Source organism: Armigeres subalbatus, chromosome 2, assembly GCF_024139115.2.
Source record: "Armigeres subalbatus isolate Guangzhou_Male chromosome 2, GZ_Asu_2, whole genome shotgun sequence".
Classification (NCBI taxonomy): Eukaryota; Metazoa; Arthropoda; class Insecta; order Diptera; family Culicidae; genus Armigeres; species Armigeres subalbatus.
In genome coordinates, this window is record NC_085140.1 from 257,714,698 (window position 1) to 257,731,589 (window position 16,892).

The following is a 16,892-nucleotide window of genomic DNA, read 5'->3' on the forward strand; positions in this document are numbered from 1 at the left end:
CTAGTGCGAAGGTTTTTCTACAACTTTGACTAATAGTTCGTTATTAGAATTCAACTAATAACGGAGTTAGAGCGCTAGTTGCAGTAACTTAAACTAAATGATTGGAATTTTATTATCATTTAGTCTAAGTAACTGAAATTATAGCTATAACTCCGTTACTAGTGGAATTAAAACAACGAACCATTAGACAGAGTTGTAGAAAAACCTTCGCACTAGAAGTCCACAATACAACATATTTCGAAATTCAGCTTCTGGAATGTGTTATTGACAAAATACTAAATGATCGAACGCAAAATACTGAATGATCGTTAACATCCTTGTTTACTGAAGTGCTGTATGGGTGAAAGGTACAAGAAACGAAATTTGCTCAAACTGCACTGCAGAAAAATTCTAATAATTTTACCGAGAAACACTAATCTTCTAATTGCAAAGCACTATTTTTCGATGTTTCAGCATACATATTTCCATATAAACTTCCAACGAGTTTAGCACCGCCCAAACGTTGACTGATTTGACTGAAATTTTGTCCAAAGCATCATGACATCAATTCGAATCTAATAAGAGGCCCATTAATAAAATTGGACTTGCCGGCGACAGCAACGATGCCGCTTTTTTCATTGTCCAGAAAAATAGTTTTTATTAACAGTTTATTGATAAATTATGAAAAAAAAAAATAAATTGCCTAAGTGGTGATGTTGTGGAGCGTCTCCCCGTACTTCTTCAAACTGGCACTGACAGATAGTCATGGGCTGCCAGTTACATCATTTCTTTCTATCAGTGGGGCCAAAAATGGAGAAAATTTGGAGTTTAGTTTAATTATTTTAAAAATTTTGTTCTGGTTCTGAGAGCTTTGACTGTGAAAATAAGAATTTCAAACTGAAAAAAAAATCAATTCAATCAACTGGTTGACAACTGTTGGCCCCAGTTCTGCGAGACGACTTACGTGGACCAAAGCTATCCGGTCGGCAGACGACTTCCAGTGAGCGGTGCGTAGTGAAGAAGACGATCGTCCCCGAGCTTGGCAAGACTTGCCAAGTGAGAATCACCTAGGTTGCTAACATTCTGCCCAGTGGTGCCAGGACTTCTCGTATTCCTGAAGGTACTTTCTCGCCCAGACCGACGGGCGGTTCGACGACCATCTTATCAAAGACCATCAAGCTACACGTCGCGCCAGTATCTAACGCCATCTGCGATAGTGCCACTGCTAACTGATCAAGCCATTGCCACTGTATCTCATCGCCGCCCATACCACTGAATAAACCATAAAGGTAAAGAATAAAGTCCTTGGGACCTGGGAGAAAGGAGGCATTTTGCGCCCACCCCGGAAGCTGCCGTTGGTCAGACCAGCAGCTTGGGGTCAAGGCTAGTCCCTTTCTGGGAACTCCCGGGGTCATAACATTTCAATGTATCAAAACGTCGACATGCTCCCCTAATTTAGGAATGTCTTTTTCATTATTTGCTTGATGGAAAAGAAAGTGGAAGGAAAAGGAAGGAACAGGAAATGCAAATGGAAAGGAGCATGAAACAAGCTTCTGGGGAAGAAGCCCCAGATAAGCCAAAGGCGAAGCGTAAATCTACATATAGTTTTTGTTCGCGACTTTAAAATGCAAACCGTTATCTAATAATAGATGTACGGAAGTACTGATAATAAATTTGTGTGAATTTGAGATAAATTCCCTCATTTAATGCCGGCAAACTATGCGATCGCATTTGATCCAGTGTAATTTTTATAAACTGGTAAAGCTTTTAGCTGGAAAAAGTATTTGAAAGGATGGTATGCTGAATATGAGAATATGCATCGAGAGATTCCAGTAACGATGGCTAAATCAGATTAGGGAGAGGGAGGGAGATCAGTAACTGATTTTCTTTAAAGTAGAAATTTATTTGTTCAACCAAAACAAACAGCGCCACCAAACTACCGTCAGACCCACTCCGAAAACTCATATACCTTGATCTGAATAGGGCCCGTTGGTTATTCTGGCCATCAATCAACCCATTCCGGAATTGTTTTGTTCTTGATACGACTTGGACCAATCGCTATTCTCACAATCAACCAATTCACTCCAAAGTTGAAGTTCATTGAAAGATCAGTAGTTTTTGCAAACCACCCAAGTAACAATCTCAATGCTTCGAAGATTTATGCTAGTTTTATAGAGGTTTTATTATGGCATGTAGAAATGCTTAAAGTTTTATTTTGGTTTTATTCAGTTGTCATTGAATTAGATCCGCAAGAGTACTTGAGAACTACGTTTTGAATTCCAATATAAAACCACAGCTCTTTAGGTTTTATAATGCTCCTGTGTTTCTCCTCAGAGCTAAAGAATGGAACTGACATAAAGCCAGCAGTTAAGTTATATGTTGGTTTGGATCAAGACTTATAAAAGCTGCCAAGTTTCGTAGAGTCCTGTATAAAACCCACATATAACCTTTACTCCTGAAGAAGACCTGCATAGGAATACGAAGCTTGAAACTACTAATTACTATGGATAGAAACTAAATTTTCAGCACAAATTGTTTGACCCACGGAAGTTTTTTCATTTCGCTTTCAGTCGAAAATGAAAAAAAAACAATAGCAGTTTTTTCTATGTCGTGAATTATGTAGGGGAACTGTTCCGATCTCCATCTTACTCACTGAAAATACATTCATCTTATCAGGAAGTAAAGAAATACGGCACCAATTTTTTCGCTTCTTTTTGTCAACATGCGAACTCCTGCTGAAAAAAATCACAAATCAAATACGTTTCCATTGCTCTGCTTTCAATGGGATGAACATCGGAGCCATGAGTTGAAATCCAGGAGCAGCCCCTTATATATTTAAGTGGTTGAAAAAACTGTTCAAACAGCATTTGCTCATAAGTGGTATGAAAATATGTATTTAATCCATACATGCTTTGCCAATTTAACACGAGTAAAACACTTTTATGGTACAAAATATACCATTTAACAATTGCCACTATATGCTTTTTAATTGAAATACTTATTTTTAAAAGTACTTGCATTCGATGCCGAGGGCAGAAAAAGTTTGTTTATGATTTTTTTTATATCTGTCTACATTGTCATGTTGTCATTATATATAAAACTACCAAGCTTTAGGTTTGACCAAGATAAAACTTGCTAGTCGTAACATGGTCTTGAAAAAGGCCAAGATAAAACCTCTAGGTGTTTGAAATGCCCAGATAGGGCCAGTTCAGGAGTGATGGTTATATAGAGGCATTTTTATGCAATCAAAGTTTTATTCGAAAAAATGTCTCCGATATGAAAAAATAATGAATTTCATAATCGAAATATCATGCAAATTTCTGTTTCACCTTTTAAACGGTAAAATTGGACATCCTAATAAGTTTTAGGAACAATGCTTTGATTATTTGATCAACCAAAGTGGTTATTCATTGAAATTATTTTTAAAGTAATTAACTAAGGCAATTAATTAAACTTGAAAAATTCTAAATAATAACAAATTAACGAAGCGCATTGTTAAAACACTGATTATTTATCATGGTTTCACCATGAAAAATCCCTGGCATGCCTTCAAACATGCATAGAACACTCAAAGCCAGATATGAACTTTTATTGAACTGGCTGATAATAATTCTTTTATTTTCATTGTTGACATGTAATCCATGTATTGAAGGAAGAAAAGCATATTTTTTTCGAGTACAAACAAGAAACAAATAATCAACCTGAGAGTTGACAACTGTTTCATTATCGGCTTATTTGTTGTTGTATCATAGTCATGAAGTGGTTGTATCATGGTTATATAGTGGTTCTCAAAACCACCAAGTCTAGAGGAGGTTTTATGTTGCATGTTTTATGTGAGACTTGAAGTATATTATAAAACCGTTGGCTCTGAACTGGAACGCATATTAGGTTTTAATGATTGCAATAAAACTGGGCCAACTGGCTGTAACATGGTTTTATAGAGATCTACAGGAGGTTGTGGAAACTGCGAGGACTGCATGGAAGGTTTTGAGATTAGGTTTTGAAGAACGCTATAAAACTCTGATACAACCTTAATTGTTACTTGGGCAAGCCACTCCGAAATTTAATTTTTCGTCATCGAAAGGGCTAATGGCGATTCCGATGGTCATCCACTTCATATAAGGGTTCTTCTTGATGTGACTAGGTTCGATAGCAATCAAAATTGAATAGCAAGCAAAAATTGAGAACTATTTTATTTACCTAATTAAATCTTTTTTTGTCGTGAATCCACACACTACTGGATCTATTTTTTTTACTTGCGTTAGTTTACTAAATCTTTCAGACAATCGTTAAACTTCAGCGGATTTCTAGAAATGTTCTGGTATTTTAATAACCCTTACTTTCTACCTATTGGAACATATGCAGGTTATAGAGACTTTAGGAATTCATAAAGCAAAAATTCATTAGACCCTCCTAGCAAAAAAAATTAGATCTCCCTGCTCATAGCACGTTTTTCAACATCTGAGTAAGGGGCGCCTAATAAAGGTTTCGCCAAGGGCGCTGGGAGTCCACGCTACGGCTCTGTTTCTACGAAAGGATTGTGTATTTTTAATATTATTATCAACTGTGTTATGTTCACCATTCTTAGAACCATTTAGTCAAGCAACTAATTTGATGAATTAAAAAAAAAGTGCCGTATGTCCGTTATGCCAAATGGCCCTCACGTTTGTTGCAGTTCCAAATTATGCCAAATGGCCTTTTTGCCAAATGACTTTATGCCGAATGACGAAATATACGGTAAATGGTTAAAGGATTGTTCCGGACTCCAAATCGCTCATGAGCATGATCATGGACTATTTGGACTCTTGGACTATGGACAGCTGCATTCTCAATGTACCCGTTTCGGAAGCTCATATATTTTCAGCCAAGAACTGCGCTTGCCACGTCCTTACGGTTATTAAGGCGGGGAGTCACTTAACATATGTGTAACTCGAGTTCAAAAAGATGTACCCAAGAGAGACATTCTACTTTTAAAATTTTGATTGATTTAACCAAATTCCTTGATCATTACAAAATGAGGTTTGAAACAACAATTGATTTTAGTTCATTGTGCATTAGGGTGGCTCAAAAAACACTTCTTCAAATTTTTTGATGGGCCGCCCTCTTATTCGGTTCTATTTGATGCCCTGATGCTCTGGACAAAATTTCAGCCAAATCGGTCAATGTTTGGGCAATGCTAAACTCGTTGGAATTTTATATGGAAAAGTGTATGCAGAAACATCCAAAAACAGTAATTTTCACTTGGACGGCACAATTTACGGTCAAGAACAATGATACTCATTCAGTTCTTGTACAATTAAATACAGAATGTTGTGCTGAAAACCGCGAGAAGATTAGAGTTTATTAGGAAAAGATATTAGCATTTTACTGGAGTGTTGTAGGGGTGAATTTATTTCTTTTCAAAGGTAAAAGAAACGAAATTTGGTCAAACCCCACTTCAGAGAAATGCTAATAACTTAGCCGGGCAAACTCTAATCTTCTCGCGGTTTTCTGCTTAATATTATGTATTAAATTCTTCAAGATCTGAATGAGTATCATAGTTCTTCATCGTAAGTGCTGCTGTCCAACGGCAATTCACTGTTTTTGGATGTTTCTGCATACATATTTGCATATAAACTTCCAACGAGTTTAGCACCGCCCAAACGTTGACCGATTTAGCTGAAATTTTGCCCAGAGCATCAGAGCATCAAATAGAACCGAATAAGAGGGCGGCCCATCAAAAAATTGAAAGAAGTTTTTCCCAAACTAATTTGAGCCACCCTAATGTGCATATTCACATATGAGTTTTCAGAACATTGTAAATCAATGTCCAAGTCGGGTGGTTTAATACCCGGAATATAGGAAATTGAACTGAACCTGAGTTGCGTGCTCTTGCCTACGCAATGCGGTTGGTCTGAGCTTGGCGACCGACTGGCAAATAGCTCACACAACCTCACTTGATCAGTACAATTGCTGATGAAGAATGTGTGTAGCCGCCAGATATTCTGAATACTCACGCTTCTCTAATGTGTACGTGTACTACACACATGTAGAAGTGTTGGCTTGATAAATGTGAGTGATTCGACTATGCGTCCAATTCGGGAATTTCGAGCTCATTCAGTTGTCGCCAAGTTGCGAAGGCCGATGGAGGTCCTTCGTATTTTAGTAGGTTAAAGTACCAGTCTAGCGTACTGAGGGTCGTGGGTTCGAGTCCCATCGAAAAGAAAGTGGTTACCTCCAATACATTTTTTCAAATCAAGAATCTTGCATATAATGTACATATTCACATATGAGTTTTCAGAACATTGTGAATTGATTTTAGCTTAATTTTGCCAGTAAATTTGCAATATCTAAAATCAAAACATACAAGTATGTCTGTTTTGATTTTTTTTACAGGAATCTTGTAACTAGAATGCAATGAGAAGCAGCGAGCTATTTGATGTCGAATCCTATCCTTCCTACACAGAGAAAAAAAGTTGGGATTCCAAAATTGTCTAATTTAATTTTAAAAAGATCAGAAATTTGGAATTTTTAAGAGTTAAATCTTTTCCGTTAGATGATAAATTCTCGCGTGATTTTTAAAAACGTTGTTAGTCCAAAAGAGAGGCTCTCTTTGTTTACTTTCTATTTCGATTGTTACAAAGCCATACTAACATTTACATTGGATTTTCCAGCACCGACCTGAAGAAGCTTTGTCTAGTGTGCTAAGGTGAAAATATTGTAGCAAATTTTAAACTAGCCTAGATATTAGCAAAAGAGAGCGTAATGAAAGAGAGTCTCTCATTTGGACTTAACCTTATCTGTGAGTCGCTCGTGAGAAAAGTTATCCTATTTTGAATAAAAAAAATTACATTAAATGAGCTCTATGACCCCTAAATCCCCTATAATTCAGTATTTTTAATGACTTATATGATTATTTGTCATTTTCATTATATCATTGGAGAATATCAATAAAATTAACATTACTACACCATTTCCTTGCTCAAAATCATTGAGTTATATTATTTCATAGGGGAATTTGGGCAAAAAGGTAAGAAAAAAGAGTATCTCCCATCACCTCCTATCTATGATCACATCAAGACTCATAACATATGACTATTCTTGTCTAGTTGTGCTATCGGGTATAGTTTGGAAATGTTTGGCATCGGTGCTATTCAAAAGTTTTTAATAATCGTTTTTTACTCAATAAATAACCAAATAAAACATTTGTGAAACGATTTATTCATTAATTTTTGTTCGGTAAACATTTGTCAATATCTGTTCAACACTTTGAGACAATAATATCAACACTTATCTGTAAATATTACTATTTTTTACAAAATACATGAAAATTGCACATAAAATGCACTTTGATGCTTATTTGACCCCAAAATCCCTTAAACATCCAACTTTTACCAACAAAATATATTTAGTGCCCTTCTGTGGATCCACAGTGAAGAGATAAACACAATTTTAGAACAATGTCTTGAAGATAAAATGACAAATAGTTTGGAAACTCGCGATATATGGGGCATTCGGGCAAAACGAGCTCAATAACTACATACAGAAGCGTTCCACGTCCATGAAACACCACTCACTGAATTCTTTGCAAAATTCCCTTTCGAATAAGCTCTTGATCTCTTCTGTAAGTTGTTCGTGAAGAAAGTTATCAATTTTTTCCACCTTTGAAATCGGATTTCCCCAATGTGGAACGGTTGGTTGATGCAGTTGACCTCCACAGTCGTTAAATCAGAGACTAACCCGTAGGCAAGCTGGCGGCCATTAACGCTCGCGGAAAGCTGGATAATCCTCAGGTTGAACTGCAATGTGCTGCCGGAGACCATAAAACGAGTTTTTATTTGGCAGGAGATGTCAATTCTTGCCTTTTGCGGAAAATACCTGTAATTACCCGCTATCTATATTTTCTTCGTGGCTTTTTTATGTCGATTTTATGTTTTTGTTTTCATCTATTGTTTATCCATTTGTTTACACATTTTTTATATTTTTATGCATTACTTATATGTTTTTATTGTCAATATCATGGAGCTGGAAACCACTGAACTATAGTAGCACTGATTGAAAAAAAATTACCTTTACTGGTGTCACACGCAGGAATAATCGACTTCCAAGATGAACCTTTTGGTTACGGTTCCATGTTCGTAGTGTTCCCGTTATTGGATAAATATTGATTTTCTCTTTCGTTTGTTCCTGTCTAGTTGCCGAAATGTGTGATGTTTCCTTCATCTGCGGATTTGTGCGTCTGTGAAATGAATATTCTCAGATCAAAATTCCGAGCAACAACAACGGGATGCGATTAAAATCAATTTTGGTTCGAAGCAGTCCTTCGTTCGCATCTCCCAGCAATAATGTCCAAAGAGAGGAAGATTAAGTCTTCTCTGATCTGCCCATAGATGCTATCTCCCATGAAAAAGACATCCCGAACAATGGCGACACTGACTGGGGAGTGACACGCTTGGGATACGACTCAGTCAGAGATTCTTTCGTTAGGTCCGCCGAAGTGAAAAGCCATGACCAGGTTCCATGACCAAAGAGCCATCCGCCGTGTATGGAAGTGCAAAGAACGATGCTAAAGAGGCAAATAATGCCATTGTTCCGGCATTCTGAGCCCGTCATATGGCAGAGCCATGCTACGAGTCTTCTCCTTTCTCTTTGAAACCCCGAAGAAGCAAATCACACCTGACCGCCACCACGTTCCGATGTTAGTATCCAAAGCAGATCAGATCACGCTTTTGAAGCTTGAGCATTCATATAATGAGAACCAAAGAGGGTATGGGAAAAATGTGACTGCAAAGGCGGTCGGATAGAATTTCGTTCTTCAGAGATTCCCGTTCGCGATATTTACGCTTTCGGTGTTTCTATTGAATAATTTGTGTTCACCTCCGACCGATGACGGTTTTTGTTCTTTTTGTGGAAATTAAGACACATTATGTCAATGTTATTGACATATCAATGTTTCGGAATCTTGAACTGGCTCATATTCCATCTTTTACTTAGTGTTACTCTTCAATTTTGCCTCTTTGAGGTGGCATTCATCATTAAGGTTTTTATATCACATGTTTGCTCGCGAGGTAGGTATCCTAATTTGGAGTTACAACGCTACAATTTTTTCTCCTCTTTGTAGTAAAAAAATCATTTTGATCGAATAGAAAACAAAAAAATACATGATTTTTCTAAGCATATCTGAATTATATAAGTTGGAAAACATTCCAAACTACAGTTGGAATGTAGAGCTTTTCGAAAGCAGGAGGAGGAAGCAAGTTCGTAGGTAGTAAGATTCAAGGTGGCATCTTTACCATTTGGGACAATGTCAGTAAAAAAATCAGGACTACCATGCTTTTCAGGGTGCAGTCATATGACCACGTTCTTGTGGATGATGATATAATCAATCAGCATTCTAATTTTATTCTAAATAAGAAACCAGTAGGCAAACCCATTTATTATTGGGATGAAATTAAGTGTTTTGCCCTAAAGAAGTTTTATACTAAACAAACACGGTCCCTGAAAGTTTTCAAGCTGCAAATTTTGTCACCGATGTATACTGCCGTTATACGCATAAGTGTCCCATGTATATAGGGAATTCCAGCAAACATGGGACAAGTATGCATATAACGGCAGTATATCTCATACTGAAAATGTATGTTCGTTAATGCACACAAATAAACATAAAATTTTGTGAAGGTCAACCCGTAAGTCTAACAAATTATTTGCGAAACGTGATCGAAAGGTATATCGTCAACGTTCAGCGTCTTTAGCAAGGAATGAATCAAATTTCCGGAGACACTGGACCGTGCTGTCCTCATGCTTTGGAACGGCTCGTTTGGTTAATGAAGATATGATCACGGCGACAGATAAAATCAACACCATTAAATGAAGAGAATTGGCGTCGACGGCAGCGGCAGTTCATTTACGACGTCACAAATGACTGTCTCCCGATCGAATGATATGACTCAAAATCTAATCAACAAGATTTATGCAGCCGAAACCAAATTTTACGAACCATTGAAATCCGCACCGGCAGCATCCACCCAAGCTGCGTAACGCGGGGATGGACTCGGCACTACCGCCGCACGTTTCCTGAACGGCAGCCGAGCCGGGCCGACCTCAACGGCGGAAATGAGTCAGGAAATACACACTTTTGCATCTGAATATGGAAAAACTAGTGGTGCGCGCAGTCCTTTTATTTGCTGCCACTGCGGCTATCTGAATATGCAAGCCACCCTCAAGCAGCCATACTCTCGTCCTTTCTTGTGGCATTCGTTGAAGTATCCCTCTGGTTTGTCGTTCGGTGAAAAGAGCCCAAGCATATGGTGGTCCCTCTTACAAAATAAATGATATTCGAATGACACACTCGCATTCGGCAAGAACGGAACGCCAACGGGATCGACGTCACTGAAAGCAAGCCAGAGCCACCAACCGTTCATCACTGGAATTCTTTCCGATTCGATTCGATTCGAGCAGAAAAATAATATTTATGACCAAACGGAAAACTATTTTTCAAAGCACCGGAAAAGCGAGGAAACGGATTTTGATTGTTTGCCGTTGAAGCGATCGGAGGGTCAGGGTTTGGGAATTCTTTTGATGTGTGGAGGACGCACCATTTCGTGATAAATGATTTGCTTGTCGTATGAGACTTGGCATTGGATGCTTCCACTAAACTTATTTAATTTATACGATGATTTTGGTGATTAATTCATACTTAAAATGTGTTGAGTGTTTACTTACTTGAGAGCCAGATATTTTTTTTACCATTTTTGCATATGAATTATGTATGGTATTTATTCTATTACCAACAACATGCTCCTATTAATGTTGCATTAGGAATCCGAATGCGACCCGGAGGCTATTTTATTAGATTGTTTGTAATTATTTTCTAAACAAATATCAAGCTCAATGATTTAAAATCAATAACGTCGCCGGCCACGACCTTACGGTCATATAGGAAGGATAGGATTGTTAGTCCGACTCTCGTTGCTACTAGAGACCGAGAACATCTCTGCATCTCCACGATTGTCTTGGGATGTGGTATTGTGATAGTTGTATATGATATTTTATCTGGATTAACTTTGGTAAGTAATGCGATCTATGGGATGGAAAATAACACTAATACGGATGGAAAATAACACTAACACTAATACGAGTAAAAAGTTAAAACATGCACGCACGGTGGCATATGTACAGGGCTGGTAGCAAGTCACTTTTTAGTGACTTGGTCACTATTTTGAGCCTAGTCACTAAAAAGTCACTATTTGCATCCAAAAGTCACTAAAGTCACTATTTTTTGGAAAATGGTCACTAAAGTCACTTTGACGCACCACCGTTTGTAAAAAAAAGTTCAAAGTAAAAATCATTTGTTCCTACCATTATCATCAACCAAATCAAATGTAAATCTGTTAGCAAAATATATAAAGTTTGAAAAGTTGCTCCAAGGCCGTCTTATGAAAGGCAGAGTGGGTTAGAACCATGGACTTCGGGATCGAGAGGCCCACAGCGAAGCTTGGGCATACGTGTAAACAACGCCGTATATAAAGCGCAGGATTATTACGACTACGAGGATTTCGCGATTTTCGCGGTTTTTGCTGTTCTCGCGCATTTAATGCGGAGTCTATGTCTATGTCTATGCTTACCCAATTTTTCGGACATTTCCAAGCCATTATTGAATGCATTATACTCTTGAGCACTCGTTTAACAAGCCTTATAATGCTTAAGAACTTCACTTGTTGTCATTTTTCATCGTTTCTGAATATCCATTTTTTGTCACGTCAATTTTGACAAAATTCCGAGATATTTCTTAGTTTCTGATTGATTCAAACCCTTATGCGGCCGACGGGGTACCCGTGTTCCTTTTTCAAATTCAAGTGGTGATATTTCAATGAACTTTTATAGCTGAAAGCTGAAACTCGGTGACATCTAAGAACTCCATAAAATGTAGCATCTGTGAGAAAATCACGTTGATACAGTGAGGAGGGACGTGGGGAGGGGCATCTGATTTTTTTTACCACGTGGATGGCCGACAGGGTACCCGTGTTCCCATAAATTGATATTTTCATAACTTTAACAATTTTCAACCGATTTAGATAATTTTGACAGTTTTGGAAACAGAAACTCATATACTTTTTGCCCATTGTCAAGGTTTACAGCTTTTGTCCATGGTTATTCAAGAAATCTTTGAAGTAAGGCTTAAGAGTCTACACACGTAACCGAAGGACTATCAACCAGTTTCAAATATATTACATGCTCATTGCGCTTCTCAGAATAGTCGGTGTTCACAGTATATATTCTGGGTCTCCAAAAACCCCTGGAGTAAGGCCTTAGTCATCCAAAAAATCCCTGGAATAAGATCTTATGATCTGCTAACGTAACCAAAGGTCTATCGTGCAAATTCAAAAACGGTACATGCTCTTTATGGTGCTTAGCATATAATGCTTTCACAGTATATGTTCCGGGTCAACCAATGACCTCTTCTTAAAACATGTTTGCATTCCAAGTAGTTCTTGTTGCTGTCATTGATTCCAGGTAGTCTACGAACTCCATACAGTCAAGGTCTTCGGATCAATCTCCGTAATGGAGACAGTTATCGGAGAATAAACAAGTTACATGACCCCTTCTTGGTATATGTTTGTATTCCAAGTAGTTCCTATTGTGGTCGTGAGTTCCAGGTAGTCTACGAACTCCACACAGTCAAGGTCTTCGAATCAATCTCCGTAATGGAGGCAGTTATCGAAGAATAAACAAGTTGCGTGACCCCTTCTTGGTATATGTGTGTATTTCAAGTAGTTCTTGTTGTTGTTGTGAACTCCAGGTAGTCTACGAATTCCATAGAGTCAAGGTCTGGGAATCGACCTCGGTAACGGAGGCAGTTATTGAAGAATAAACAAGTTTTGTGACCCCTTCTTGGCACATGTTTGTATTTCATGTAGTTCTTGTTGTTGTCGTGAGCTCCAGGTAGTCTACGAACTCCATACAGTCAAGGTCTTCGGAACAATCTTCGTAATGGAGGCGTTTATCGAAGAATAAACAAGTTGCGTGACCCCTTCTTGGTATATATGTGTATTGCAAGTAGTTCTTGTTGTTGTCGTGAACTCCAGGTAGTCTACGAATTCCATAGAGTCAAGGTCTGGGAATCGACCTCGGTAACGGAGGCAGTTATTGAAGAATAAACAAGTTGTGTGACCCCTTCTTGGCACATGTTTGTTTTTCATGTAGTTCTTGTTGTTGTAGTGAGTTCCAGGTAGTCTACGAACTCCATACTGTCAAGGTCTTCGGAACAATCTTCGTAATGGAGGCGTTTATCAAAGAATAAACAAGTTGCGTGACCCCTTCTTGGTATATGTGTGTATTTCAAGAAGTTCTTGTTGTTGTCGTGAGTTCCAGGTTGTCTACGAACTCCATACAGTCAAGGTCTTCGGAACAATCTTCGTAATGGAGGCGTTTATCGAAGAATAAACAAGTTGCGTGACCCCTTTTTGGTATATGTGTGTATTTCAAGTAGTTCTTGTTGTTGTCGTGGACTCCAGGTAGTCTACGAATTCCATAGAGTTAAGGTCTGGGAATCGACCTCGGTAACGGAGGCAGTTATTGAAGAATAAACAGGTTTTGTGACCCCTTCTTGGCACATGTTTGTATTTCATGTTGTTCTTGTTGTTGTCGTGAGTTCCAGGTAGTCTACGAACTCCATACAGTCAAGGTCTTCGGAACAATCTTCGTAATGGAGGCGTTTATCAAAGAGTAAACAAGTTGCGTGACCCCTTCTTGGTATATGTTTGTATTTCATGTAATTCTTGTTGTTGTCGTGTGTTCCAGGTAGTCTACGAACTCCATACAGTCAAGATCTTCAGATCAATCTCCGTAATGGAGGCAGTTATCGAAGAATAAACAAGTTGCGTGACTCCTTCTTGGTATATGTGTGTATTCCAAGTAGTTCTTGTTGTTGTCGATGACTCCAGGTAGTCTACGAACTCCATAGAGTCAAGGTATGGGGTTCGACCTTGGTAACGGAGGCAGTTATTGAAGAATAAACAAGTTGTGTGAGTTTTTCCTACGAGACTAGCCAGCCTTGGGCTGAAAGTCTCCTTAATAAAGATATAAAAAAAAGTTGTGTGACGCCTTCATGGTATTTGTTTGTATTCTAAGTAGTTCTTGTTGTTGTCATTGGTTCCAGGTAGTCTACGAACTCCATAGAGTCAAGGTCTGTGGATCAATCTTCGTAATGGAGGCAGTTATCGAAGAATAAACAAGTTTTGTGACCCCTTCTTGGTATATGTTTGTATTCCATGTAGTTCTTGTTGTTGTCGTGAGTTCCAGGTAGTCTACGAACTCCATACAGTCAAGATCTTCGGATAAATCTCCATAATGGAGGCAGTTATCGAAGAATAAACAAGTAGCGTGACCCTTTCTTGGTATATGTTTGTATTCCAAGTAGTTCTTGTTGTTGTCGTGGGCTCCAGGTAGTCTACGAACTCCATAGAGTCAAGGTCGGTGGATCAACCTCCGTAACGGATGCAGTTATTGAAGAACAACTGGGAGGGATGGAAGGTAGCGGTTTTCCTCCAATACCTTTTCCGAACTTAATCTATCACATGTTGTGCATTTGCATAATCGAGTTTCAGACATAGTAAATAATTTTCACTCCGGGTGGCTCAATACCCGGAACATAGGCAATTAACTTTGAATGTACTGAACTCGAAAGGCGATCTCTTTTCGCTTATGTGGTCGGGTTGGGATCTGACGACCAATTGACACAATCTCACACAACCCTACTTCATCGAGCGCCGTTGGTGATGAAGCAAGTATGTAGGAGCCAGGATAATACTAAATACTGATCCTATTTGGTTGGCATTGTACAAAAACATATATGAGAGAGTTAGTTCTGAGAATGTATTGCGAGAGTTCAGCTACATGCCCGGTGCTGTGAATTTGGTTTCATCAGTTTCATCAGCTTAGCGAAGGACGTCGTCAACTGTCATTTTTGTTGATTCAGCTTTGCTGCGTCGCAGCATGCGTGAAATAATAAAAATGACAGCTGTGCGTTGCTTCCGTATCGTGTGGTGTGCCCCCGAAAACGCGAGCACTTTGAAACTTGGATTCCGTTAGGAGTGACCTTAAAGACCTCTAGATATTCGTGTAAGCCTAGAAGTCTTCTTCTTCTTATTGACATTACATCCCCACACTGGAACAGAGCCGCCTTGCAGCTTAGTGTCCATTAAGCACTTCCACAGTTATTAACTGCGAGGTTTCTAAGCCAGGTTACCATTTTTGCATTCGTATATCATGAGGTTAGAACGATGATACTTTTGTGCCCAGGAAAGTCGAGAAAATTTCCAATCCGAAAATTGCCTAGACCGGCACCGGGAATCGAATCCAGCCACCCTCAGCATGGTCTTGCTTTGTAGCCGCGCGTCTTACCGCACGGCTAAGGAGGGCCCTTAGAAGTCTTCATAAATTTCTAGGATGACCATTAGCATATGCCATGAACGCATTTTATTCATGGACCCCAAAGTCATGTATCAAATTTTAAACAGGCTGATATATCTCTGGTGTAGATCCTAATGCCTTACTTCAGGGTTTTCTTGGATGACTATGAACATTTGAAATGGGTGCATTCTATTCTACGTACCATAAAGGGCAGGTATAATTATTCGAATAGGCCGAAAGAACTCTGGTTACGCGTGAAGTTCTTGAGGATTGTTCAAGTGTTCTCTTGGATACCCATAAACATATGCAATGAAAGCGGTATATTCTATGTATCACAAGGGGTATATGCCACTTTTGAAACAATCCGAAAGGTATCTGGTTACGTGTGAAGATCCTAAGGCCTATTCTAACATTTTCTTGGAAGACCATAAACATATGCAATGGACGTATTCTATTCTATGTACCACAAAGTGCATGTACCACTTTTGAAACAAGCCAAAAGATCTCTGGGTACCCATGCAGATTTAAAGGCCTATTCCAGGGTTTTCTTGGATGACCATGAACCTATGCAGTGGACGCAATCTATTCTATGTACCACAAAGGGCATGTAACACTTTTGAAAAAATCTGAAAGATCTTTGGTTACGCGTGTAGATCTTAAGGCCTTTTCCAGGATTTTCTTGGATGACCATAAACATATGCAATGAAAGCGCTCTTTTCTATGTACCACAAAGGGCATGCACCAGTTTTGAAACAATCTAAAAGATCTCTGGTTACGCGTGTAGACCTGAAGGCCTTTTCCAGGGTTTTCTTGGATGACCATGAATATATGCAATGAAGGCGCCAAAGGACTTATCCGAGAGATTTCTTCAATAGCGCAGAACATATGTAGTGATCACATTTGATTTCAAGATACGCAAAGAGCAAGTAAAAGAGCATGTACCAGTTTTGAGACAAGTCCATAGACCCATGGTTACGAGTGTAGACCTTAAGGCCTTACTCCAGAGATTTCTTGGATGACTCGGAACATATACTGTGAACGCATTCTATGCTAAGTACCACAAAGAGCATGTACCGTATTTTAATTTGCATAATAGGCCTTCGGTTACACGAGTAGATCTTTAGGCTTTACTCCAGAGATTTCTCGGATGACTAAGACCTCATTTCAGGGAGTTTTGCATTACCCGAAGCATATACTGTGAACACCTTCAATTCTAAGAAGCGCAAAGAGCTTGTAGCATATTTGAAACTGGTTGAATGGCCTTTGGTTACGCGTGTAGACTCTTAAGCTTTACTTCTAAGATTTCTTGTATAACCATGGACATAAGCTGTAAACCTTGACAATATTCAAAAACTATATGAGTTTCTGTTTCCAAAACTGTCAAAATTATCCAGATCGGTTGAAAATTGTTGAAGTTATGAGAATATCAATTTATGGGAACACGGGTACCCTGTCGGCCATCCACGTGTGTTTTTTTTGTTGGCCGCATAAGGGTTAACCTTTCTACGACGAACCACATAGCA